The sequence below is a fragment of the Saccoglossus kowalevskii genome, chromosome 10 (genome assembly GCF_978046115.1).
Source record: "Saccoglossus kowalevskii chromosome 10, keSacKowa6.1, whole genome shotgun sequence".
NCBI classification, from domain to species: Eukaryota; Metazoa; Hemichordata; class Enteropneusta; family Harrimaniidae; genus Saccoglossus; species Saccoglossus kowalevskii.
The window spans coordinates 18,789,354-18,799,991 of NC_140650.1; positions in this window are offsets into that span (position 1 = coordinate 18,789,354).

The window sequence follows — 10,638 nt, forward strand, 5'->3', positions numbered from 1 at the left end:
GTTTTATTCTGTGGTTTTATCTAATTAGTTGAAATCAAGTGAAGCTTGATGTATTAACATCACTTAAATTTTGTTTTGTTTACGATGATTTGTTCACTATATATTAACCGTTTCACCGACAATTTCCTCTTTTCATCACAAAAGATTGGGACAATAATAGCCAAATGTTTTTAGTGCAAACTGAAAATTGACTCAAATTTGATCTGTTGGCACCAAAATTAGGGCTCGTTTCCAGAAATATTGAAGAATATAAGAACAAATGCAGGAAAATGTGGGCGAGAAAGTCTGGTGGTGAAAAGGTTAAAGTACCAATAACTTATTTGTTCATTTTAGGAATTGGCTGATACCATAGTGCAACATGATACAGACCTGACAGCTGATGATATTGTACTGAAGGTAAGGACAAGAAATTTCTTTACTAAAATGCCCAGGTTGGTCTGATGGTGACTGAAAAATACATTATGTAACAATAAATATAGTTAACATATAAAAGCCTCGTGGATAACTGACTCGAATGGGAAAAAAATAGCGACAACACAAGAGATGTCTTGACAGCAAATTTTTGTATGTTTGTACAAATATACTACACTTTTTAAGGCAGCAATATTCTTTGATTCTGTTTTCAAATAGTCTTTATATTCAAATTACCTTTTTATCACAGATTATTAAGTTCAATTATGGCATGAAGGAGAAAAACCCAATTGACAACTTATCATTTTATACAAAAGAAAAGCCAGATGAATCTTTCCAGATTACTAAAAATGAGGTAAATAAAATTCATTTATTTTGCATTTCTAGAAAAGCACATAATTATCCTGTGATTATTTGTTTTTTCATTCTTAATTTTTACAAAGTAGGAATTGTATTATCATTAATCCTTATCAAATCATTTTCAACTTCCATTCTTTTTGGACATTAAAATAAATTTTAAAAAGCTGAGATCTGAGTCTCAGAATATTTTACACAATAATTTGCATGATGAGTGATCATTTGTCTTTGTTGACTTAAAGTTTGGAGTCTGTATGTCCATCTGGTGTACAGCTTGAAATTTAATTTCACCAAAGAAATATATAATATATAAATATATAATTATGCATCAACTTGTATTGGATCCTGTCTGTCTGTGTATTTGCAGCGTTTTTCACAGATGTTCTGCAATGGACTTTAGTCAACATTTTTCTAAATCTGAGTATTTTAAAAAGAGCGCTTTTTGACAGTTGTGACAGTTGTTCTTTCAGCATTCATTAAGAACAGTCAGAACTAATTACAGTATAACTTTTGCTTTCCTGGCTAATACACTTTTGTAACTTATTAACAGCCAGAACATGTTAATTTTGTAGGTGTCGTATCTCCTGCCTAGTGTATTTCAGGAGCAAGTTTTATTTGTCTTTGTAAAAGATGTCTCCAAAAGAAAAATTGTTGAAAAATGTATTGAACTATGGAAGGAGAAGGAGGAGGAGGAAAAGAAGAGGAGGACAATGAAGAAGGTATGTCTTTGAGAACATTAGGTTGGGAAAGAAACATGCATTTATATATACATCATACAAGTGCTGGTGCATACTATGTATAGTATCCAGCTACGGTATTTATGTACGTTTAAGGTATTCATAGTTCTCAGTAATTCTGTGTCTTTTTGTTTACAAATCAAGTATGTATGAATATTTTATTAAATGCATATCCAGGTTTAAATTGTATTGCATATTAGGTACTTATAATTGGTCAGAATGTGGAGATTGTAAGAACATAAAGAGGTAACTGTTTGGTCACAAATGGAAACTAAATGAGGGCAACCAAATAACTTCCACTTACATACGAGACTTTATAGAAAAAGCACTTCCGGCTTCTACTGTGAAAGGTCATAAACATCATTTCAAATTTGTGTAATTGCAATATTTTTTTAATAATAACTTTATTATGCAACTTAACCATCTGTGGGTTTAGTACGGTAAAAAATGATTACAAAGACAAATAAAATAAATTAAGAGAAAAGAAATAAAAATTAGAAAATCTCTGAAAGATTGATTAAACAGCAGCAAGGTTCTCCCAGACCACAGTTACGTACGGTATTTAACCTAGTAGAAAATTGTATTTTTTAAATAATATGATAAAACCATATAATTTCCCATTATTTTCATGAATCTTTCCATTCTGGACAACTCATTAATTTTTATTATAAAATACTTCAAGACTTGGTTCATCCCTACTTCATAGAAATTGCAATCTAAGATGAAATGTAGAATGGTTTTTAATTGATCCGTTGTTTCGTTCACATTCATGCTTTTTATTTAAGAAATGTATAAAGATTCTTTTCAACATTTTGAATTTTGTAAAATATTTTTGAAATTATTTTTTTACTCCCGCGTGCGAAGCACAAAAAAGGAGTCTTTGCAGTTTAATAGTGTGTCTGTCTTTCTTTCTGTCTGTGTGTGTGTGCATGTGTGTCTGTGTGTCTGTGTGTTTGTGTCTGTTCCACTGATATCTCAAGAACCATACATTGATTTTTGATGAAACTTGGTGCATAGATGCTCTGGGCCAATGCGCAGATATGATTAGGTTTTGGTAAAAATCCATGCATATTAATTACCTAATTTGCATGATAATTAGCTGATTTTTAGCTGTTCCATGATTGTTCCACTGATATCTAAAGAACCACTCATTGGATTTTGATGAAACTTGGCACATAGATGCTCTGAACTAATGCACAGATTTGATTAGTTTTGGATAAAAATCTGTGCAATATTAATTACCTAATTTGCATAATGATTAATCAATTTTTGGCTTTTCCACTGATATCTAAATTACTAATCATGACATTTCAATAAAACTTGGAACATAAATATTATAGGACACTGCACAGACCTGATAGTTTTTAGGGTAATATCAGTACATATTAATGACCTAATTTGCATAATTAATTAATTTTCAGCTTTTGATATTTCAAGTAGTAATCCTCACATTTCAATGAAACTTGGTACATACATGTAGTTACTTAAGGACTGTGCAGAGACCTGATTAGTTTTGGGGTAAATATTTGTGCATATTAATCACATTATTAGCATAATTAGTTAAATTTCAGCTTTTCGTCTGATAACTCAAGTACTGATCATCATATTTCAATGAGACTTGCTACATAGATCCTTTAGGACTATGCAGAGACCTGATTAGTTTTAGGGTAAATAATTGTGGATATTAATTACCTAATTCGCATAATTACTAATTTTTTCCATGAATGTTCCACTGATATATAAAGGACCACTAATTGGATTTTAATGAAACTTTTATAGAGTATTCATCATCACATTTCAATGAACCTAGGACTATGCAGATACCCAATTAGTTTTTGGTAAATATTTATGCTTATTAATCACCTAATTTGAAATTAGGTTGAAATTTGTTCATATTAATTCTCTAATAATAATTCATAGTTTTTTTGTTCTAATCACATTTCAATGAAACTTGGTACATAGATATTACATTACGCAGGTCTTATTAGTTTTACACTCAAATCTGTTCATATCAGTTACCTGATTTACATAATTAGTTTTCAGCTATTCCATCAATATCTCAACTACAAGTAATTTTGAATTAATTTTTAATGTGTCTTCAATACTCTTAGCACACGGGAGTTCTTTCTAAGCTTTCTTCAAGTCTTCATCCCATATGTATTTGGGAGGGAGTGGGTTTAACCTATCCATCTTTTCATTGTTTCTTTCTCCCTCAATTGCCAATTACATTTCAAATGAACAGTGATCTGACATGTAGTTTAAGTCATTCACTTTGAAATGCTGTATGTATTTATACATGCTTTTAGTACATACACAATAATCAACCAAACTGGATCCAGCTGGATGATAACATGTATAATTTCCCACTAGGTCACCAACTGTTCTCCCATTAACAATTATCATATTATTACCAATACAAAGTACATTTGTCACCTAAGCCATGTACATTCCAGCTGCCTAGCTCTGGGTTTGTTCTATTAATTTGTTTCATTTATTTGATTGCCTAACTGTGGACAGTAAACAGGTTGTAGGTGTTGTATATAAAACAAAAAAGAAGAAATAATTTGGCATGTTCTCATCATAATGGTGATTATACATATAATCTCTTCTTTGTTTAATTTGTCTTTATAATATCAGAATCGTAATGTAGATTGTCGTCATAATCTTTGGGCATGTTGGTACAAGTCTCTTTGATTATGGCCTTTATATAATGCATCATCACGGTATTGATTATTATGCATGTTGGCATAGATTTTTCGTCTTTCTGTTTCTGTACTAGTAGCGATGACACCTGCGGTATTCATTGTTATTATCATTTTGTTGTTTTCTCCATTTCTGTTGGTGTCTATATCCATTATTGCGTTGTGATCCTGTTATCTGTTTTGTGTTTAATTTGTCTTGTTGGAAAGTGATTGTCTCTGTATCTGTCATGGACACGCTGTGATACATTACGTAATGTGTATTTAATATCACCTACTATTAAATACCATTGATAGTAATGTGTATTCCATCATCACAATAGAATTCTTCATAACCACTGTTTCCTGTGCTCTATATAGAGACATTGTTCAGTTTCATCACATTTGTTCTTTATTCTGTGATTCAATTTTGTTACGTCATAGTTTATACTGTCTTTGTTTCTCTGCTGCGACAAAATACTTGATACAGCAATCTGTGCACCAGAAAACTTGTTGCGTATATTATCAATCAGACTATATCCATTTGTCCACTGACAAAGTCAATGTCATTCTTAATGTCATTTGTCCCGATATGCATTATTACTCTATTTACATAATCAATGTTTTTAACATTGTGAATGTAGGTAGTAGCCTCACTAACTGTTGGTGCAAATATTTTCCTTACTACTTTGCCATGGTACATATCGGATAAGTAATACCTCAACATTACTTATTAAAATCAGAATTACTATTTTCCGATAATTTTCCTCCAATATTTTTTATAAGAACCACCACCTTTTCAGCATACAGACTGGCAATTAAATCAACAGCTGACTGTAGACAAATGTGATTTTGTTTTAAACAAGGCCATTGCATTTCTTTTGATATTCATTTGATAGAAATGAAAATTTACCTTGTCAAGGACAAATTGTCTGTAACATGTTGATGTCAACAGTGTTTTCTTAGGCACTGCATATGGTCTTATTAACCTAATGAGCAGCATTGTCAACTGTTTTCACCATCTTATTAGTAGTGCATGTAAAGGGGAACCGATACTATAAATATAGGCAAGATTACCACCGCAATTGATATGCTAATCTGAACCAAGCCCGCTCACATCGTGTCGGGAGCTCCGGGAAATGTGCCATTCACGATGTTTAGAAATCAAGCTGTGATTCCAAATATATTTCTACAAGGGTATGAATGTATGCGCTAGTGATTACACTCATCTGGTTGGGCTTTTTGATGTATAAAAGTTGTTGTTTTCGGTTGAAACGTGCATGTGCAGTGACAAGTAAAAATCACGAGTTTAAAATAGCGACTAATGTATGCAAAATGCCAGTCAATCACAGTTTGAGTAAGCGAGCACAAATAAGCACTCATTTACTTTGTGGACAGAGGCGGAGTTAATTACCCATGAGCACGTGGTGCAATCCATAGGATTGAGCGGGTTCCCCTTTAAGAAATTCATAAAATATTACAGCTGTATAATGGAAGTTCTGAGCGTGATCTGAGTGCAATATCAAATGAAGAAAGGTTTACTGTTGATTTTACCAGTACTATACGTCTTTGTCAACCAAATTATGTTTTTTGGCCATCGCCTCGCTGCTTTACCTTGGTTGAATATTGTCCAGCAATTAAAGTGTGCCTTCTTTGCAGGTTCAACATATCCCATCCTTTTGTTTTTAATTTTATGTCCATCTACGCTATGACAACTCTTATTAGGTGTATGTTTTACAGGCATGTTTTTTCAATCAGATTACCATTAATCATAATTATTCAAAATGTTATGTCATAGTTGTGTTTTTTTCCTTATAGGAAGAACAAGTGGATCTTCTGTGCACACCCGAACATTCATCTCAGAGTGAGCAACCGCGTGCCCCAATAAAGCACAGTGAAAACATCGGACAGAGCAATGTGAAGAGAAGACTAGATTTGGGCCTAAGTGTTCCCTCTCTGAAGAAGACTAAAATATCTAAAGTTGATGGTGATGATATCATAGATTAAACATGTTAACTGCTTCACTAAGGCTGAGAAAAATAAATATCTGTTTCTCGTTTCCAGGCGTATCATTTTGAACTATGCACCTCAATCGTTTTTTTCCTTCTAAAGCATTCCAAAATGTGCTTGTAATCGCACTTGTCTCCAATTTCCCCCATTTTAGCTCAGTATTCAAAAAAAAAAAACATCGCCTGATTTCTAAAATTTCCATGAAACAAGAAACAGATAATTTTTTTTTGCTTGCCTAACTATTGTTATTTATTATGGCCCAGCATAAAGTAGACCAATTCACTATTTCCTTTTCTGTGTTTGAACATACTGGTATGGGACACTGTAATGTTTTGTACCAATTTAAGATCTCATTGACATACCATTTTTGTGAACATATCAATTTTGAGATTGGCAGGTAAATAATAACAATAAGTCATGAATATAACAAAACAGATATAATTATTTATGTCATTACTGAGTTATCCTGAAAATTTATGTTTTTGTAGATTATTGAATGTGAGCAAAGTTTCATTCATTATCAACTGTGTTTTAACTATTTTGACTGCTGGATGCACACTTCAACACCCATTTGTTTGCTTTTCCTTGTTGAAGACGACATTATAATCACAATAAAATGCTTTAAATTATGTTTAATGAGTAATATTCTTCACATTTTGTGTGGATTTGAATTAGTTTTAAAGTTTATTCTGCATATAAATGATCATGAAGCAAATGCATATATCCAATTTAATGAGTTTGATTTTGCTTGTCACTGACTATTAAACATTTATATTTTGAATATATCAGTAACTTTATTATCATTAACAAATTATGTGTAAAATTATTCTTCGATAATTTCTTAAATCAATTGCTAAACCACACGATAACAGTGAATATTGTGTTTTTCATTGCCTAGTTAACCTGTTTTGTTTCTTATAATAACATTTTAATAATTTAATCTAAGAATTTTCATGAGTCCAAACTTTGGAATGTGAAATGTTCTCTGCTACAATATATATATATATATATGTACAGAGAAATTAAGACACGACTACATGAGTAAAGTTAACTCTACAGTACCTCCCTATATATATATATATATATTTATAAAATATATTCCACATTATTGCCTTAATTTGGTGCTGCATATAAATTTGAAATATTCTAATATTGTTTAGTGAAATAAGGCAGTATTTTGTATTAATCTTGTATGCTTGTGTGTTTATTAAATTACCAAACGCACTTGCATATACAAGTGGTACATAAGTTTCTTTGTTGGAACAATAATTTATATTTTCAACTTAGTGTTATGTTTCTTCTGCTTTTGTTAATAGTCTGAATATTGATGTTCCTAGTCTAGTTCTCAAATATATTGTTTGTGTGTAACTACTTAATCTCCAGTGTTTGCTAATAAATTTATCTGTGTCAGTACTATTATTCCCTCATTCACTCAGATGATTTTACTGTGTGAAATGTTAGATCAATTAAGCCTTGTGGTAGCATAGTTATGGCAGTAAACTGGTTTTAGTGATCCTGTAAAATTAACTTTCTATATTAAACCAGGTAAATGTATGTATATTTGAGAACGTTAGCTACATACCCCCCCCCCCTCCAATTGGAGTTATATTAACCTTTGACATTTGACCATAAAATCTAACAAAGTACTGTGGTTCACATCTGTGTAAAATTTGAAGGCGATAGCTATTTTCCCCTGGAACTCTATTGCACAATTTAATCAGCCTTTTGTCTGAAAAAAAAGAAAACCAGGTGTAGCTCACACAAGTTGACAGCTTTATCTATTTTTTTTTCCATTGTAGTTCTTTTGCATACTTTGACCTTTAGTCAGGAAAATATAAATATAACTTGCGATGAGGAATATGTGTGTCAAGTTAAAGGCCATAGCTATCCCCCTTGTAGTTGTATTGTGAACATAAATTAATGCTTACTATAACATTCACCTTTTGTACATAAAATGCAACCACGTCCTACAAATCGCATGATGCACCAAGTTTGAATGTGCTAGTTAGTCCCTGTTTTCGGACTTGAACTTCCGGGTCTAACTACTAACACATTCAAATTTGGTGCATCATGCAATTTGGGTTTTGTCCGTTCGTGTGTCCGTTCGAAGCCATTTCTCAGACACCCTTTGACTGATCTCGTTCAAACTTGGCATACAGACAATGTATGATGACCTACATATGCATGCCAATTTTATTAAATATGGCTGACTGGCAGCCATTTTGCCCCTCAAATTTGCTAAATTCTGATTTCAATCAAACTTTGTATGGTGATCATGCATATTGGGTTATAGGTGCATATCACTTTTTTTTTGAGATTTGGTCTAAGATGGCCGACTGGTGGCCATTTTTTTTTTTTTTTTGTGTGTGCTGATTTGGAGCTGAACAGGGCGATATGGCCTGATTCAGTTCAAAGTTGAATAGGGCATTTTCAATCAAACTTTGCATGATGACCTTACATATTACGGTGCAAGCCATGTTTCTTTTGGAAATACTTGAACAACAATACCCGACTGGCTGCGTTTTTCTTTCCTGCTATTTCCTCTGTAAGATATAGTTCAATTCAGTTCAAAGTTTCCATGTAGGTACTATACTGACAGTAACACAATCTATAATCTGTGTTACGATAGTCTTAAAAAAACATTGATCTTTCATTTTTACATGTCACATTTACATCGACTACTGCTAATACTTAACGGGGACTATGCATTATCAATGCTTGTTATTTTTCCCTTGAATTTGAATTGAGATCTCCATAAAATGTTACCACGTCTTGCAAGTCACTTGGGATCATATGTACCAAGTTTGAAACTTATTTTTCTTCTGAGATATATTGCAAAACACTTGTGTCTGAGCAGTACAATTTTCTGCTGAACATCAGGATACAGGTATAGCTATAATGCATCCTCGTATATTTGCTCAAAATCTTCTGGAAACCTAGATTTACTTAACACATACCGGTACTACACAACTGCTAACCACTAACATGTTGTTCAGTTCTGCATTTTATCTATAGCCGGATGTACCTATCAATGAAACCAACTCTGAAAATTTTATTGGAAAATTTAGCTTTCACACTGTTCAGTTATTTACACTTGTGTAACTTAATATTTCCTGTAGATTCGATTTTAAAATATCATGGCAAGTCGTGGGTCATCGGACATTTCACATTTTAACTTATTTACAGTCATTTACCCGATATTTGTATTCTTTCGTGAATCCAGATTCAGAATCATTTCTTCTTACACCTTAATATATTATCCTGCATATGCACATAACATACAGTTCCTCAATGTATCAATCTCGCAACATTTTGAAATTGCTGTGCTATGCTGTCTCCAACACACATGAGTTTAACTACATCTGTAGCCCAGAAATTTCGACAAGGTGGTTTGCAAATTTTGTAGTTTTTCTATTGGATTTCCACATCATTGTTCCAAATTTATGTAAAATAAATTATACCTACTTTCTGTCTTAAGTTCATATTTTCTTTTTTTTAATGTGAGAAGTTAAATTTTATCCACTGATATGATCACTGATATTACCCAGGGTATTTTGTTGGAATTAGTTCGTGATCATGCACGCTCTTTCGCTCCCATACCCCATTCACCGCCTTTTACTCTCTCATTTTCACAGTATTATATGTTGCTTATTTAAAGTGGGAGGGTCGCCACCTGCGCACGTGCGGGAATTGAGTCCCAAGCGACGATAACAACATTCGCTTAAAAAACCGCAAAGGCTCATGGGTAGACGCTCATTTGTAAACAATGACTTGTTATGGTCTCATGCCACTAATTAACCAATGGCTGCTCGTAGCCCTCAATTTAAATGCCCAGCAAGAACCAATGAAATTTTTTAAATATTATTTTTTTCAGGTGCTCCCTGTTTGAGGGCGTAATCACCTGGGTCAGAGGTGAGACCAACATGTGGTCTTTTGTTTACTACTTAGCGGCTGTGTACCTGTGGGTTTATTCTGTGTGTTAATGGATGTTCTAATCTTGGTGTTTTTCCAGTGATTTCTCTTGGTGCAATCCAAATACAGTAGGTGTGTCTTGTTTACCTGAGATTTGCAAGAGTTTGAGCTGGCCAACATGTTAGTTTTTTTCATATGGTTGATTACTGGCATGTTGATTTCCCATTTTTGAGCCATATTTTCAACTTTCTTCGTCATTTTCATATAGCAATCTCGTCATATGTTAACATTGTCGTCTATGGAAATTCAATTAGTGGTATGAGCCCTGAAGTAACAGTTTGCCTAGGACCACCTGAGGTTGTTGTTTTAACCATAATTATGGCTCTATTCACTGGAATTTAGTCATTTTTGGCAGATCTCATCTTACATAACCAAAGTTTACTTTGACCTAATTATTATAATTTTTGACCTCTCCTGACCTTGCATAGATCTGATAATTATGAGGTTGTGTGTTCAAGCACACATTTCATGAG